The following is a 17,500-nucleotide window of genomic DNA, read 5'->3' on the forward strand; positions in this document are numbered from 1 at the left end:
TTATAATTATGCCTTTATCATTAAGGAAAAGCACTATTTGCTGCAGCAGCAGATAGAAAGCACTTTGGTATAACCGCAGAGGGAAAAAAAGAACAGAAGGTTCTAAACTGTAGGAGGAAGGCTCTGAAAAAAAAGTTTATAGAAAGTGGAGATAGCAGAAGATGCATCCTGCCAAGCATATCCAAATGAGATCAATAAGTGAACTGCAGAACTTGATTGGTTTACCATGAATTACAATACTAATAGGGCTAGTGCATTGCCTGTGCAGCTTAGCTGCTGCTTTCATAACTGCAACACTACCCTAGCAACATTTGAAATGTGGAGACCATGTGGCACGAATTCTTCCTGTGTCAGTGGAGAAGTGGGGAGTAGCCCTTGTGGCACGTTTCTGTCTTACTCCCAGCCACACACCTCCAGGTCACTCAGCTTTCATTCACTAGACAGGTGGGAAGTAGCCCCACCAAGTCTCCAGTGCACAAGCTGAGCAGAAATTTGTTGTCAGGGGAGGCAGGGAAATCTGGCTGTAATTAAGACTTTGGAAGCCAAGCTTCCAGTTCCCAAAGTGGTAACAGCATGATTCTTTGTTGCATGCTGCTCATTCTATAGCCACTTATTGATGGGCAGAGCAATGGATGTGACTGCTACTTCTGTGCAGTAGGCAACTTTCTAGCCTTGCAGAAATCAGAGGTGGTACATGCATGCACACCCCTTTTCCATCCTTCATGCAGACAAGCAAGAGGCATTGACGAAATTCAAGCACACATTCTAGCCAGGTAAAAGTAATTGAAAGTAGTGAAAAGCAGGGTTGTGGATTGGGCCAGATAGAAAGAGCTGGAGGGTAATATCCCCCACCCCTCAGTTAGACCAATATTCTGATTTGGTGTTGTATTTTTCATTTTGATCGTGAATGCTTACTGTTTCTGTTTCAGCGTCTTTTCTACACTCATTCCAGTCCAGGGCCTGCCCATGTTGTTTTGCTGCCTGAGGCAAATGTACCTCTCCCCAAGGCAGATGCAAAAGCCAATTGGCCAAGTAGTTGAGTCTTAACTGCAGTACTAGTGAAAGGGCAGTATCTTCCACGCATTTGAGGGTAGGGGGTGTCGGGCAGGCCACATGGCACTCATAGCTCTGTTCCCTCACTGCACCTCAGCACCTGCCGCCTGAGGCAGCTGTCTCACTCTGCCCCATTGTAGGGCCGGCCCTGTTCCAGGCTATATTGGTTCTTGGGTACATTCAAGGGCTGGTGATATTGTTTAGATCAGGGGTTGCCAACCTGGTCCCTACTGCCCAGTAGTGGGCATTTCAGGATTCTAGGTAGGCGGTAGGGGATTCTATGGCACAAGCTGAATCCTCCTTCCATTGAGCACTGGTGGACGGTAAGGAAATTTTACTATCAAGAAAGATGCATTAGTGGGCGGTAGGTATAAAAAGGTTGACTACCCCTGTTTTAGATCATTTGGGCGATGCTACTGGTTGCTTCTGTAGCTTCTTCAGCTGCTTCTGGGTCATTCACTGCACTTCTATCAGGTATTTAAACATTGCAGGACTGCTAGGAACTAGGCTATGTGTACCTTTGGCTATGTCTCCTTGCATAATAGCTCCTCATGATTGGTTTCCTGGGTGTGAGACAGTCCTATTCCACATGCTACCTTTTGCAGAGGTGAGGATGGCAGTGTCACAGAGTCAAGACATTCCCAGTCCTGGCACCTACATTAGACACTTTCCCTTTTCAGGTGTGTCAGGTCATTCACTAATAATTCTGGTACTAGTTTAAAATGTGTGGATTTTTTAAAAAAGCCCCCTCCTCCCCCTGGAGGGTTGCTCCATGGTGTTTTTAATGGCTACACTTCTTTTAATTGGAATGTTTATCTGGTTGTTTTATTACTGCTTTATTGTAAAACGTGTTATCTTTTTGATTCATTGTTGTAAAGTTATTTAAATTATTTTAGTAAACTTCTTCAGATGTTGCATAGAGGCAAACTGATAAATAAAGAAAATGTAAGATATGACCAGACAGGTAATAATGCTTATAACTAATCCATAGGTAGGAGGAGAAGGATAGGTGTCCTGTGGGGAAAGGCTAGCATATATAATTTAAGAATTGCCTCTCCCCCTTTCTATTCACTGTGTTTTTATATTCACTGGTCATAATTTATAAACCTCCCTCATGTTCTTCTATACCTGTCATTTTTCTGAACTAAAATGCCCCAGTGTTTGTAGCCTTTTTCAGAGTGAAGATGCTCCAGAAACTTGAACATTTTTGTTTTCCCTTTCTAGCTCTGAGATACTCTCTTATGCAACGGGAAACCATAACTTTACATAATTGTGGCCATATTTATTTGATGTGTTTGTTTTCAGATAAATAAGCTCTCACTGGGACTTAATAAACAGAAAGACATGTATTTCTCTTATGTTGATAAGCATATGTTACGTATACAGCTCTCTTTAGACCCCTGTCTTATTCTTGACATTAGCTTTTCTCTTTTCACTGCCTGAACGCAGTTTCCTGTTTGGATGTAAAGCTAAACCACAGTTTAGTGCTAGGCAAATAAACGTGGACTAGTCTCAGACTTGCATGCTGGTCCTCTCCTATTCTTCTCCAGCACAGCCACGAGACAGTCGAAGCATCTGTTTTCTAGTTTAAACACAATCCAGGAGCCACATTTAGTTTAAATAACAGTTTATTGAAAGGGAACAAGTCATGAAACTTGGCTAACTTCAAACCCCCTTTTCCTCCTGCCACTTACTTTGACTTTTCTAGTGCCTGAAAGCATAGTGGCCAGATAAAACAAGTCAGGATCTTTTCTGAACTTGTCTTGTTTCAGTATAAAAATGGGAAGCATCCACTTTCTGGTTCAAACTGACTAGTTTGTTGCTACATTTCAAACCATAGCAAACCATAGCTTAAACTCCTGGTTTCATGAAATAAGCCATGATAAGAGAAAATGCTGATGAATCAACAAAACGATTCAAAAGAAACAAAGTTGGGGGAAGCAATTTAATGAAACCCTTTCTCTAATTACATGGTGAATGCTGCAATCTTTTTGTTCTACAGTATCAGTGTTTCTTGCCAGCTTTAATTCCTTAGGTGACATGGAACCTCCTTAACTAGGCTCCTTCATGTAGCTCTAAACTATGGTTTAATATTATGTTCAAACTGGGCCAGAATAACTTTTATCTCCTTCTTGGATAGTAGCTATTTTGATTACATCAAATTATATGATAATGGACTTCTTAAAAACCTCCGTTGTGCATAATATTCTACTTACATAGGTTGGATTTCATCATTTTCTCAGTTTGGAGATTGGATACTGCTTCTTTAGGTGTGCCCAAGATTTTGAGCATGCTTGGTAGAATTGTTCTAAGCGCTGTGGTATAAACCACTGAGCTTCTTGGGCTTGCTGATCAGAAGGTCGACGGTTCTAATCCATGTGACGGGGGAGCTCCTGTTGCTCTGTCCCAGCTCCTGCCAACCTAGCAGTTCGAAAGCACACCAGTGCAAATAGATAAATAGGTGGCAGGAAGGTAAATGGCATTTCTGTGTGCTCTGGCACTCGTCACAGTGTCCCGTTGCACCAGAAGCAGTTTAGTCATGCTGGCCACATGACCTGGAAAGCTGTCTGTGGACAAATCCCGGCTCCCTCGGCCTAAAGTGTGATGAGCGCCACAACCCCTAGTCGCCTTTGACTGGACTTAACAGTCCAGGGGTCCTTTACATTTACCTCTTTCTTTGAACATGTCATATCACAAACTGTTCTTGAACATTTCCTCAGTTTACTATGTGGCAGGGGAGTAGAGGTGTGGGCTTTGAATCCTGACCGTTGTGCCTCTCAGATCCCCCCCCACCCCCGTCTACATGATTATTAATATCAACTTAGAACCTTATAATAGCAATGTGGAACTTCCTTCTGTGGGTGACATTTTCTCTCCCTAAGCAAGAATAGTCATGTTCTATTTTTACAATTCTAGCCTTAATAATGCTTCTCAGATCACACAGTGACTTTGTTGGGTTCAGCCCATTGTTTTCTTCATTCATGTCCTCCCTTTTCAGCTTAATTGCTAAAATAATTTATGTGAAGTGCTCTGAATACTTGAAATGCTCATATGAATTATAATCATTATTAACAATGTTATTATTTGGAAGAGAGTTCTGTGTTGTTGTTTTTAAAGAAAATCTTCCTGCTTTTATAGCTGCCATGACATAGCTGTTTAACCATGATGGCAGCCTTTGGGGTCCATTGTTCCTTGAGCCTCTTTCAATACCAGGATTAAATAACCTTCAGATCTTCTGGAGAGATTTGTCCTAAGAGTTCAGCTTTTGTTTAACTAATCCTTTCACTTTTGAGAATTTCCCCCTTTTGTTTGTAGTATTTCTGACCTACCTTGCAGCATATTGTTCCAAAAGTATTTACATTTTTTTAAAAACAACAACAACTACACACACTAAATTATGAATAAATCAATCAATAGTATAGGAGCAAGACTCCTAAGAGAGCATCCCCAAGCTTCTAGGATCATTGGATGCTACAGATCTCTTTCTCCTGGCAGTGCTTCACACATATTGGACTGGAGATTGTCTCTAGACATGTCCTGAGAAAGCCCAAAATTTATGCCAGCCCCTGGACCTTGGGTAGACAGTTCCCTGATTGTTAGTGTCAATTGGAAGGTTGGTTGTTGTTGTTTAAGCCTCACATGGGGGATGGAAAAGTACCTGACCCCACTTACTATGACATTAAAATTCAGGGTAGCTAAAACCAACCGGTATTATTATGTTTACTAATTTTTACTGATGTATTATTTCTTTTGGCATCTCCGTATTGGATCTAGGTGACATTCAATGAAAAAAGTTTCAGCTTTTGTTGTGTATTTCCCCTCTGCTCTGATTCTGTACATAAGGCTGTTCCAAGTCTCAATTATTAATTGATTCAACGATACATGTTCTTTAACTTGTAAAGCAACATCACAGAGAACTACAGCCTACTGTGCCATTTTTGTAGATTTTATATCCAGCAATATCTGTATCCATTAACTTTCACTGTTCCACCGGGTTCCCCCTGCAGAAGCTTCTGTGGTGAGGAGAGTAAGAAGAACCTGCTAAAGCTTTGCAAGCCATGAGGACATCTGTCCAAGGAGCCCTGGGATTTTGCATGACATTTTAATTTTTCACTATCTCTGCCCAGTGTGTAAATAACTTTTATCCAAACATCTGATTGTCTGAAATGATCTAGGCAACTGCAGGGCAATTTTCAGTAGTTCACCAAAGGGTGTACTGGAATGTTTGCCTGTCTTTCTGTCCTGACAAGTATTTAGAATAGTTCAGGAAAAAAACCCTGTAATTTGCAGTGAGAAACTACTGAGGAAATTCTTAGAACTGGGTTCATTGCTACATGAGAGAAATCACATGCATACAACTTTAAGAATCAGAACTTACTATTAACTGCACACCCAGAAATCTGGTTGGGTGTCTTAGTTGGAGTGTACAATTTATGACGTAGATCAGGGAGTTGCATGTGCTGTTGTTAAAAACTAGGATATAGTATGCCAGAGGTAAGCCCCAGCAGTGACTGGGCCATGGAATCTCCAGGGGTACACAGCAGCACTCAGAATGATCAAAGTAAAATATCCCTTCCTTCTAATACTGTAAGCTTTTAATTTAACAACAGAATGCTTCCGCATTCTTTATGAAGAATCCATATGGGACATCTGCTCCTTTGCCTCAAAGTATTTTCATGCGTTGCAGCAGAAATCACCAAAGCAGCCACAGCACAGGACTTCTTGTAATTCACTGCCCAGGCATAGCACAACTTTAATAGTGCAATGCTATATATGGAAGTAAGTCCCATTGATTTCACTGCGGCTCATTCCCAGGTTAAGTAGATATCGGATTGCAGCTTAAGGGGGACTTAATTAAGGTTAAGTCCTGGTCTCTTGTATTCTCTATGGAATGAAGCTCTTTCTTTTGAACAAACTAGAAGAGGATAGGATGATGGATTAAAAAAACCCAACAACTTTTGGATATAGCATTGAATCTAGCTAAATTCTACTCAAAGTAGACCTGAAGTTTGTCATGCCCATTAATCTCAGTGGGTCTACTCTGGCCATGATTAATGTTGGGTGCAATGTAACTTTTTGATACAATGGGTAGCTGAAATCTCAGTCTGCTCTTAAGATACCTTGCATATGACGTGATAAAATAACTTTACGTTTGCGGGCAGTATTGCTTCTGAATACCAGTTGCTGGCAGCCACAAAAAGAGGGAAATGTTTGAATCCTGTTTGTGGGTTTCTTGCAGGCAACAGATTAGCCACTGTGAAAACAGTATGCTGGACTAGATGGATTATTGGCCTGATCCTGAAGGCTCTTCCCACGAGCTTGTTTTCCATTTTTCCAGTGGCTGATCTCAGGCCAACTTCTCTGATCAGAATGGTCAGTGGCTCACACGGAAAAGTTCATCACCGATTCTAGCCTTTTGAAAAGAGCAGTTCTGGTGTAAGAAAGATGCTAGAATAAATTCATACATATCAGATACAAAACCAACCGACATCCCTTGTCTGAGAGAAGGGAGTAAAGAAGGGGACAGCTGCAAATTTGAAAATACTGCACAGATCTACCTCCACATTGTTCTCATTTTGTTGGGTGGGAGTAGAATCTGCCTAGAGAATGCTAGCAGCAGCATAAAAAATAAATAAATTAGGGTGATATAACTGAGGACAGGAGTGTAGATTTGTAGGAACCAGCAAGAAAGGAAGAACTCCAAACTCTTGGATGGTTTTCTCTAATACACACATTTGTCAATACAAACATGTGTTCTTGTAGACACATCTATGTCATATCTATGGAGATCCCTGTAAGAGCAATCCCTGGTTATGAGATAGGTCTTTTAAGGCCCATTCTCTTTTAAAGATACGTATTAAAAGAGGGAAAAAGCTCTTGATAAAACAAATGAATGGAGAATCTGAGTCCATAGCAATAATGTAATCGGAGATATATTGTGAAGGTAAGAGCTGATTTAAAATATTCAGATATGAAGAGCACAGGTTATTTTGGCTCACTGTGATAGCTCAGTATTAAGTATTCCCTTTTATTTAATACAAATCTCTGCAAATCCTAGTCTACAGTGAGCTTTCAAAATGAAACCATGCATACTGCAGACACTTTAAAAGATGTGCAAAAAACCCTGCAAAATTGCTCTTGTGAAAATGTGGAAAGATAAACTCATAATGCCAGTGAAAATTAGAATATATCTTTTAATAGCTTTTAAAAACGTATAATATTAAGTATATAGAAGCAAAATTGGTTTCTCTATCACACATTTGCATATTTGTCATATGATATTTGTTTTATTTGGACAGATACCTATATGACTAGAACCACCACAGAGCAGTGCCACCCACTGCTAACTTGGACAGCCACTGCAGAAGGATACCATGGTTCATGGTTCTGAAGTCTGCTGAGAGGGGGAGGAGAATTTACAGGGACACATTTTCCCTGCCTCTCCCTCAGCAAGAGATCACCATACAGGGCATCTGGGGCAGTTTCTGTGCCTAAACCCCAGCTGAAATCAGTTTCCTCTAAGAGCGCCTGGATCTGGTCCACGACTACTTGCCTAAGAACCTTGCCCAAGAAGGGGAGACTGGGATGTTAGGGAGGGATCTGCCACTGAAGTATGTACAGCACCGAGGGATCATACATTTGATCTTTATTATAGGTAGGGATAGATATTCTGTAATGCTCAGCTCCAGAACCTGACAGCTTAGGAGATGTTTGAAGTAGGATATTTTTGCTTATTGTACTGTAACTTCCTCACAGTTGCACCTTTTAAACGTAAACATGTAAATGTTTTTTATTTTTATTTGGCAGTTTCCGATTTACCACAAAAGGGCATTTGGTGCTTCTTTAATTCCCCTGCTACCTGCAATTCGTTAACATTGTTTTTCGTTTTGTATCGCATTTCATCTCACTGAGAAGAAAGCAGTATGGGGGGGAAAAACCCTGTAAATAAATAAATTTATCAGAATTGTTGAGAGGCCCTGGGACATGGTGATACTCATTATATTCGCTAAAGTGCAATGCAGCTATAAACTTTGAGCCTTTAAAACCAGCAAAGCCATCTGGAGCAATTCTGCAACAATATGTTTTAATTACGTAACACCGGATTGCACTGCGTTGGGTAGTTTGTAATTTTAATAGCTTTTTAATAAATTCAGGATGATGGCAAAGTGTGGAAAGGCTCGTTTATTGTGGCAGGTTGGCAGCAACCTGGATATGAGCCCTTTATTTAATCCAGTCCCGGTACACAGGAATCCAACATTCATCATAATAACATGGTGTGGCTAAGTGAGATGTTTTGGAAGTATGTTAACTAGAGCTGATTATGTTTCTTACTAAAGGTAAAAAGGTAAAGGACCCCCGGACGGTTAAGTCCAGTCAAAGGTGACTATGGGGTTGCGGCACTCATCTCACTGCAGGCCGAGGGAGCTGGCGTTTGTCCACATACAGCTTTCCGAGTCATGTGACCAGCATGACTAAACTGTTTCTGGAGCAACGGGACACCGTGACGGAAACCAAAGCGCACGGAAAAGCCATTTACCTTCCTGCCGCAGAGGTACCTATTTATCTACTTGCACTGGTGTGATTTTGAACTGCTAGGTTGGCAGGAGCTGGGACAGAGCAACGGGAGCTCACCCCTTCGTGGGGATTCGAACCACCGACCTTCCGATCGGCAAGTCCAAGAGGCTCAGTGGTTTAGACCACAGCGCCACCCTCGTCAGCTAGCCATAGTTAATATATCTATGAGCTTTGTCCGCACACGAACACTGGTTTTAAGTTGGGCAGAACATGTCACTTTCATTGAGTACTCACAGGGCAGATCTGGGGTTCTTCGTGGGAGGAAGTCCTAGGGAGGAAGAGAGAGTCCTTGGGAGTCCTAGTTACTGAAAGTTACCTACAGATCAACTTTATTTTGAAGTGAGTTTTTAGTGAGAAGGACGGGCCAAGTGAGTTTAAAAGTGTGATTTCTGAGCAGAAGTTTGGAACCCTGTGACAGCTTCAAGTTTGCGTCTTTCTATGTTTGGATTAGGGTTGAATGCTTTTTAACCAAGCCCTCTTCAGTGCCATATAGAATAATATAATTGTAGAGTTGGAAGGGACCCTGTGGATCATCCAGTCCTACCCCCTGCAATGCAGGAATATGCAGCTGCCCCATACAGGGATTGAACCTGCAACCTTGGCATTATCAGTACCACGCTCTAACCAAGTCAGTTGTTGAGGCTCTAGTAGAAGGAAGTGATAATGTTTATTTGTCCCTGCTGATTTCTGCACCTTGAGCTGCTTCTAAAGGCTCAGGAATAGGCCAGCTTTGATTTTTTTCTTGGCCAGTTGGCAACTCTATCCCATGATAGGTGGGATTTGGAGAAGAGCAAATACATAGAGTTCCCATTATTCACAGAGAAGCAGGAAGTATTTGCAGATATTTGCTGTTTCATAACCATTATAACTTCATATACATGGTCTTGTGAATTGCGGGTTCTATATACAATATTACTGTTTTATACAGTATTACCTAACCTCGCTAATTCAAAACAAGTTCGGCAAGGAGCCACTACTATTCATGTTACAATCCGGAAACTGAGTCTGAGAAGCTGTGGTTTAATATTTGACTTAGCAATGTTAATATCACTTCTGTAAGCAGTAACTGTTTTGTCTATTAAGAGTTCTGCTTCTATTCCCTTTAAATCCATGTTATATATGGTCAATTAACTGGTTTTGATTTGTCTGTGATGTTTCACTGGCCCAAATATATATTTTATGCAAATAATTGTTATATTTTGTCTTCATTCACTTCAATCAATTTCAAAACATACATTTATTCAATCAATTGCTATACCACCCTTCAATAATAAAATTCTTCCAAAGGCTCTAATATCATAGTATGACAATAAAGTACAATAAATATGATTTAATACCATCTCAGTCATTTCAATGTATCCCCATATTATTAAAATTAACAACCAAGTGCTGTCCAACATTAAAAAGTACAGCCACCAGATCCAGATCACACTATCAGATCCCCAGCCAGAGTGGCTGTAAGTCAATGTAAAAAGGCCTGTTTCAGAGTATCCAAGACTGGGGCCATCTTAATATCTCTAGAGATTGTATTTCATGATGGTTGGGCCGCTATGGGCTTTATTTTCTCCAGCCCGGTTTCGTGTGCTGGCAGGCATCTCAACAGGGCTTCAAATACATACCTTAATATTCAGGTTTGTACAGGTGTAGATGGTGCTTTAATTAACCTGGTCCCAAGCTTTCATAATCAGCACTTTAAATTGGATCCAGAAACAACTGATACTAGCCTGGTGCAATATCTTCTGATGCTTAACAGAAGTCTGCCTTTTATACCAGCTGAAGCTATAAACAATTTCTGAATGAAAGGCAGCCCCACACACAACAGGTTGCACTAGTCTAGTCTGGGTCTCACTAGTAGTAGACTGGCAACTGGCAAGGTCCGCTCTATCTAGGTGAGGCACAGATGGCGACATCACTGGTGAGCCTCTGTTGCTTAATTAAAACACATCTGTTTTTCCAGGCTTTCGGAGGGTTTGGCTGAGCCTGCTGTGTAATGCGGATTCTTTGTATTATTATTATTATTCTGCTGCTGCTAATTTGTGTCTTAGCTGCCGTTTTGTTTTAAGCGCCGTGGTGTTTATCTTGTGTTAGAAACTGCTTTGGGTCCACAGCAGTGGTGAAAAGAGGTCCACAAACTTTATAAAGAAACAAACTGGCATATCAGATTAAGCTGATGAATGTTCTTGTGGCCCCAGCTGCTCATTAAAAAGGTAAAGGGACCCCTGACCATTAGGTCCAGTCGTGGCCGACTCTGGGGTTGCGGCGCTCATCTTGCTTTACTGGCCGAGGGAGCTGGCGTACAGCTTCCGGGTCATGTGGCCAGCATGACTAAGCCGCTTCTGGCGAACCAGAGCAGCACACGGAAATGCCGTTTACCTTCCCGCCGGAGCGGTACCTATTTATCTACTTGCACTTTGACGTGCTTTTGAACTGCTAGGTTGGCAGGAGCAGGGCCGAGCAACGGGAGCTGACCCTGTCACGGGTATTCGAACCGCCCACCTTCTTATTGGCAATTCCTAGGCTCTGTGGTTTAACCCACAGCGCCACCCGCGTCCCTAACTAGTTTGTGCCAAATCCAGAAGTACTCCAAAGAGGTGAACCTTGTATTTTATGGGGAGTGAAATGCCATCCAAGACAACTTGCAATTCTCTATCCAGAGCAGCTCAAGCGATATAATGCAATCCAGGTGTAAACAAGGTACTACAATAAGGAATTACTCATGCAAGCGAGTACAGTTGACACGCAATTGTGACGTGTAAGTCCTTTTGGGACCTGGAAGAGGGTGGGACGACATGGGACGAGGCTCTTCAGAGGGCCGGGAATGGAACCCCCATGTGAAATACAGGTAATACTACCTGTATTAGTCAAGTTGCAGTTGAGGATGGTGTAAAGCACAAAGTGCTTCCAAATCTTTATCCTCTTCCCAATTACTGCATGAGGCTTTCTAGGTCATAGCCCATAACTGAGGAACTAAGTTGTGTCAAGTTTTTATTTATACTTCCTCCCCAAATAAATTAATAAGATTTAGAATTTCCATGTTTACGTTTATTTTATTTTATTGCCTAGTGCCAATAGATGAGAAAAAAACCCCACATGCATTCATATAAGTGTTAACTCAAGAACTCACCACTCTTTTCAGGTTCTTCTGTTCAGCCTGTTTGTCCTCATGGAAAATGAGGCACCCAAAAACAAATATAATTTCAAAAGTCAGGGTGCAAATGTGTAAATATATATATAGCACAGGTGCCCTTACTATGATTCTGCTACTGTAGACAATAGTCCAGGGTAAAGCATTGAAATTCACTATTTTGAATAATACTTTCTTTTTTCTACTCGCATAATGCGGGTGGTAAGTAGAGATTATAGCAATTAGTCTTTTGAGAAATAATCTTTAGAACCAAAATATCATTTTAAGTCTACAAACTTAAATATGCATAAAAAGTGTTTTTCTGCATTGGGGAAAATGGTTTTTAACAGTTACTCCATTTCCCAGGTTTTCTGAGGTATTGCATTAAATGAAAAACCTCAGTCAGTAGCTTCTGCATTTGCCTATTTCTGGTGTTAATTATCTTTTGTTTGCCCTTGATAATCCTGAGGTTGGTATGCAGATAATGAAGGCTGCAGAATCATCTCAGAGTGGAAAAAACAATGGCATTGTCAATTCGGCATCACAACACTTTATAAATTATGAATGTTATCTGCATTAAGGAGAATAGTAGACTTTTAAAATTACTTCCATGAATAGATTAAATTACAAGTATTATTACATTTCATTTTATTAAGTGCATCTTAGTAGTTATTAGAGCAAATGAACATGTTCTCTCAATTACATAATAACATTAGAACTAAAAATTATGCATCAACACTCCCAAATGCATAATGCAGCTTTGTATATTAATCACCCCAAACAATATTTTTCAGTTTATATGGAGACAATTATTACCTGTCCAACACTAACATTGTTATTGGTTTATTAAAATTCAAGAACTCCCTTTCTAGATAAAAGCTTGGTTTTCTTCTTTGACTATTTCAGAAAAAGGTTTCAGTCTTGGCAACAAAAATGCAAATCTTGTAATAATTCAGTTTTAATCTAATTATATAAAACAAAGCTTATATATTGTACTTTTAAGTGAACTTGAGAAAGTAGCAGTAATCTGTGGCTGCTTTTTATTTTAGTTTAGAAAGAGGCAACTTAAGAAAAGGAAAAAAGGTACACAGATCTGTTTTGAAGAGGTCGTGTGTATGAGGTTTGTTCTAGCTACCATAATAATAGCCCTTTCCTAGACAATATTATTTTGTCATTAAAGCCACCCAGGATCTTGATTTTGTTTCCAGTCTTCACAGCTTAGCCCCGGCATTGCTCCCAAGGTGGCCAGGTAAGCAGCCAATATGAAAGGCAATGGGGCAGAACACATTATAAGGGTCTCAACTGTGTTTTCTTTTAAATGTACTGTTTTTGGGGTGCAGTCTTACCACCGATAATACACTGCTAAATCCACTACTGTCAGTGGGACTCACAAGTGACTAGGATCAGTGCTTTTTTTCTTGGGGTACGCAGACCCCTAAACATTTTGTGAATGTCCATTTTCTGTATTTATTTTTCCCAATTTGAGCAATAAAATGGTGATTTTCTTGAGTCAAAATGAGAGTACCCCATGAACTTTTTTTTTTTTTTTTTAGAAAAAAAAGCACAGACTGGTGACTGGGAGTGGCCGCCGGGACCACATAACACCGGTTCTGAGAGATCTGCATTGGCTCCCAGTATGTTTCCGAGCACGATTCAAAGTGTTGGTGCTGACCTTTAAAGCCCTAAACGGCCTCGGTCCTGTATACCTGAAGGAGCGTCTCCACCCCCATCGTTCAGCCCGGACACTGAGATCCAGCGCCAAGGGCCTTCTGGCGGTTCCCTCATTGCGAGAAGTGAGGCTACAGGGAACCAGACAGAGGGCCTTCTCGGTAGTGGTGCCCGCCCTGTGGAACTCCCTCCCGTCAGATGTCAAAGAGATAAAGAATTACCTGACGTTCAGAAGACATCTTAAGGCAGCCCTGTTCAGGGATGTTTTTAATATGTAATGCTGTATTGTTTTTAATACTGATTGGGAGCCGCCCAGAGTGGCTGGGGAAACTCAGCCAGATGGGCGGGGTATAAATATTAAATTATTATTATTACTATTATTATGTTTATAAGACAGCCTTTCATAATATAATAGTTTAAATCACATACTTATGTATAAAATAAGTTTCTGAAACAAAATATCATTTAAGTGTGTGTGTGTGTGTGTGTGTGTGTGTGGCAGTCAGCTTTAGCTGGGAAAATATTTGGACCCTGAGTCCTTAATGGTTGGAGCTCTTTTCCAAAAACTGGAATTAGGAGCTGGTAACTACTGAACTGAAGACACCTCCTCCCAACACAGCAGGAAGGGGAACTACCATGAGCAAAGCAACATTTTTTTTTAGTCTCTTTTTGCAGTTTTAGAATCTAGTGGGATCTAGCTGTGCAACCAGTTCTGTGACTCAAGCATGGCCAAACCTGGCCCTCCAGATGTTTTGGAACTACAGTTCCCATCATCCCTGACCACTGGTCCTGTTAGCTAGGGATGATGGGAGTTGTAGTCCCAAAACATCTGGAGGGCCAAGTTTGGCCATGCCTGGTTTAGATCCATAGTTTGAATCCTGTAGCAGCTTCTTATGCATACAGGGGGCTGTCATGTATGAATACAGCTATATTATTGTGTACAGACAATGGGTCGTATTTTCAGTCTCTGGAGAAAGGTGGAATGATAGAATTGTAGAGTTGGAAGGGACCCTGACGAGCATCTAGTCCAACTGCCTGCATTGCAGGAATTTACAGGATCAAACCTGCAACCTTGGCGTTACCAGCACCATGTTCTAACCAACTAAGCTATCCAGTAAGATACACAAAGGGAAACAATCTTCCCTCTTAAGCTCAGATTCAGTTTTCTTCTTTCTTTGGACCAAAAGAACAATGTTTCCCCACCAGCTGCCCAAGGCTGCCTTTGCATCTTTTTAGTTAGCAATGAAAAAAAATAATCTGATAATACACACATGGAGGGAGGGAACCGTTTAGGAAATGATCCAGCCAATTTTGAGTCCCACCGACCTGACTAGGAGAGTTAAGCACATGCTTAAACTTGTCTCCTTGAAGTGAATGGGATTTGGGAAGCAACCCAAACTCAAGGGCAGTTGGGACAAGTGGAGTTTGGAGTAGGCAGTGTCTCTGGCTGAACCAGGGCCTGCCCAAGACATTTTGGTTGCCTGAGATTTACCACTAAATGGTGCATCCTCCCCACCAGGGAAGAAGGGGCGAGGGATGATCTGCAACAGGAACAAGGGGGGAGGAATAATGATATATATCAGGATCTGGTGCCCCATGGAGTCTGCCGCCTGAGGTTGTTGCTGCATCTTACCTCATGGTGGCCCAGCCTGGCCAGGGCTACGCTGGATGAAGTCCTTTATTCCACCTAAGCTGGAGATACTCTGGGGCTAAGTTCTCCATCCTGGCTTAGTTGGGGCTGTGCCATTAACATATGAGAGTGCTGGAGGAGAAATAGTTAAACAGGTTACCCAATCAGGACCCAGGGGGGTGGAGTCAGAGGGACTATAAAACCAGCTCTGGGAGGGGTGAAGGAGGAGTTCGTTGGGAGTTGGGTGGTTGGTTGGAGTGGGAGTGGTTGGTTGGAGTTGGGTGGTTGGTTGGAGTGGGAGTGGTTGGTTGGAGTGGGAGTTTGGATTGCTTTGTTAAATGTGTTTAAAAAGATAAAGGGACCCCTGACCATTAGGTCCAGTCATGGCCGACTCTGGGGTTGCGGCGCTCATTTCGCTTTATTGGCCGAGGGAGCCGGCGTACAGCTTCCGGGTCATGTGGCCAGCATGACTAAGCCGCTTCTGGTGAACCAGAGCAGTGCACGGAAACGCCGTTTACCTTCCCGCTGTAGTGGTACCTATTTATCTACTTGCACTTTGACGTGCTTTCAAACTGCTATGTGGGCAGGAGCAGGGACCGAGCAACGGGAGCTCACCCCATTGTGGGGATTCGAACCGCTGACCTTCTGATCGGCAAGTCCTAGGCTCTGTGGTTTAACCCAGCCGCTTTGGCCAAATTATGTGCTTGGTTTTTAAAGGATAATTGGAAGCTTCTGTTTCCCCCATCACGATCTGTTTAATAATAATAATAATAATAATAATAATAATAATAATAATAATAAATTTATTATTTATACCCTGCCCATCTAGCTGGATTTCCCCAGCCACTCTGGGGACTGACTGTCTCTTTTTATTACAATATTAGTTCTTAGCCCTAGTTAAGAGATCTTAATTAATATTAGTTAATATTAGTACTTAACCCCATAAACAAAATGGATCCTATTCTTACAGAGGCACCAAAAATAAATGAGAGATGAATACAGAATATATATATATATATATATATATATATATATATATATATATATATATATATGGCAGATCACAGTTAATAAATCCATCTTGAATGCAAATGCATTAATCGGAATATGTGAGGCAAAATAATAAAATGCCAAGGCATAGCTCCTTTATCATACAAGGTTTTAACAACCATTGTGATTTCCTTGATTCAGCAAGAAGATTATTTAAATGTGTGGGAAAATGCATATTCCCTAAGAATATGAAAAAGGGGCTTACTTTCCCCTGGAAGTACAATAAGGTGTATTGAGTAAATAATTGTATTTAATCTTTGTTTTCAGTCGTTTTCCTCTGTAAAGGTTATGAAAGGCTGCATTCATGATAATTCAGATGATGCCTGTGGATTTATACCCAACCGTGCATACTTAATATCAGTAAACATACTAATTGGTCACTGCATGAAAATATGAGCAATTAGACACCTTTTACATTAGTGATGCTTTGAGTAATATAAAATGACCAGATGATCTGTTCTCTCCTGATGTTATTAGATAAAGTTAGACTTTTTTATCACCGTTGTAGCAGATTAAAAATGCACAAGACAAGAAAGACATTGACTGGAACTAATGCACTTTGGTCTGACAAAATAACTAGCCTTTTTAGTTCCAATTAGCCCTCAGTTATCACGTACTAGCAACGATATCAAAAATTCAGCACCACTGGATTGTCTTTATAGCTGTCTAATTCAGTCAGTCTTCATTTTTTTGCTATTTAAAAAGTTTCAGGCATTACAGAGTTAACTATTCTCTTGAAATTACTCCTCTTTAAGAAGAAAAATCATATTACTTTCTTAATCTTTCTAATTCTTCTCTCCTAAGATCATCTTGGATTTGTTCCTTTAACACCGATTCTTAGTGCAGTCCTGATTTTCTGTATTAATGAATTGAGAAGATGACATCAGGCTCTTAGGTAAGTGCTGTAAACTCAGTCCTATGAATTTGCAGCAAGGTACCAAGCATAAAGAAGAAATTATTCTTTGTCCATTTGCACATCAATGTTTCTTTGAAAGGTAATTAGCTTGATATTATGTAGGTAGCGCACAAAAGATCTTGTAGTAGTTTGTGATCTGTCTTTTGATCATCACAAGAAAAATTTCTGCTGGGAAATGAAAGGCAGACATAATTCACTAAAATTACACTGGATCCTCTCTAATCAATACAGATAAATCAAGTGTTTGTTGTGAAATCGATCCTCTCTTCTATTGAAATACATTGTCTTGATTGTTTTAGGGATAATTATTTCACAGGAAATTTTTATGATGATTAGGTGTTGCGACAACAGTAAACTTCCTTGACACAGGGCCATCAAATGTCTGTGGTTAAAAGTGCATTTGTATCTTCTAGCTTGAAGTGTTAGAGATATCAATACTGATTTATATGATTTCAAGGAATGTAATAGGGTGAAGCCTCTTTCT

At 40.8% G+C, this 17,500-nt stretch overlaps 1 protein-coding gene across 1 annotated transcript in view; it reads left to right on the plus strand.

The window, feature by feature from the left end:
• The window catches only part of LOC309350858 (uncharacterized protein), a 54,505-nt gene that overhangs the window by 1,465 nt on the left and 35,540 nt on the right, over window positions 1-17,500 (plus strand). Inside the window, exon 2 of the mRNA XM_081878157.1 lies at window positions 16,905-16,995. The gene's annotated coding sequence lies outside the window, so the exon portion shown is untranslated. The remainder of the gene's footprint in view (window positions 1-16,904; window positions 16,996-17,500) is intronic.

Source organism: Podarcis erhardii, assembly GCF_964252035.2.
Source record: "Podarcis erhardii genome assembly, chromosome: 10".
Classification (NCBI taxonomy): domain Eukaryota; kingdom Metazoa; phylum Chordata; class Lepidosauria; order Squamata; family Lacertidae; genus Podarcis; species Podarcis erhardii.